The sequence below is a fragment of the Eimeria mitis genome, genomic scaffold, assembly GCF_000499745.2.
Source record: "Eimeria mitis Houghton genomic scaffold, Emh_scaff2484, whole genome shotgun sequence".
Classification (NCBI taxonomy): domain Eukaryota; phylum Apicomplexa; class Conoidasida; order Eucoccidiorida; family Eimeriidae; genus Eimeria; species Eimeria mitis.
The window spans coordinates 5,006-5,371 of record NW_013570823.1 but is presented as its reverse complement, the minus strand read 5'-3'; the positions used below and the strand labels follow the sequence as shown (position 1 = coordinate 5,371).

Genomic DNA, 366 nt, shown 5'->3' with positions numbered 1-366 from the left:
AAAAAAAAAAAAAAAAAAAAACTAAAATAAAAAACAATTTGCAACAGTTTTTTTAAGCTTTAGGGTTTAGAGTTTAATATTTAGGGTTTAGGGTTTAGGATTTACGCTCTAGGGTCCAGGGTTTAGGGTTTAGGGTTTAGGGTTTAGGGTTTAGGGGGCCCCCAGCGGCAGGGGCCCCCACCTCGTGCGTAGTTTTGTTTGTTAAGAAAGTGTATAAGTTTGTCTTTTATGAGTAGAAAGTGTAGAAATATAAATAAAAAAAAATAAAAAAATAAATATATTTATTTGGTGTTTGTTCTTTGCTTCGTTTGGGGTGTACATACACCTCAGCATTGCTGCTGCTAGTGGTCCGGTCTGTTGTGTTTC

At 35.5% G+C, this 366-nt stretch overlaps 1 protein-coding gene across 1 annotated transcript in view; it reads left to right on the top strand.

Moving 5' to 3' along the window:
* The window catches only part of EMH_0054500 (mannose-1-phosphate guanylyltransferase, putative), a gene marked incomplete at both ends in the record, with an annotated part of 4,609 nt that overhangs the window by 2,067 nt on the left and 2,176 nt on the right, over positions 1 to 366 (top strand). The gene's annotated exons all lie outside the window — the stretch shown is intronic.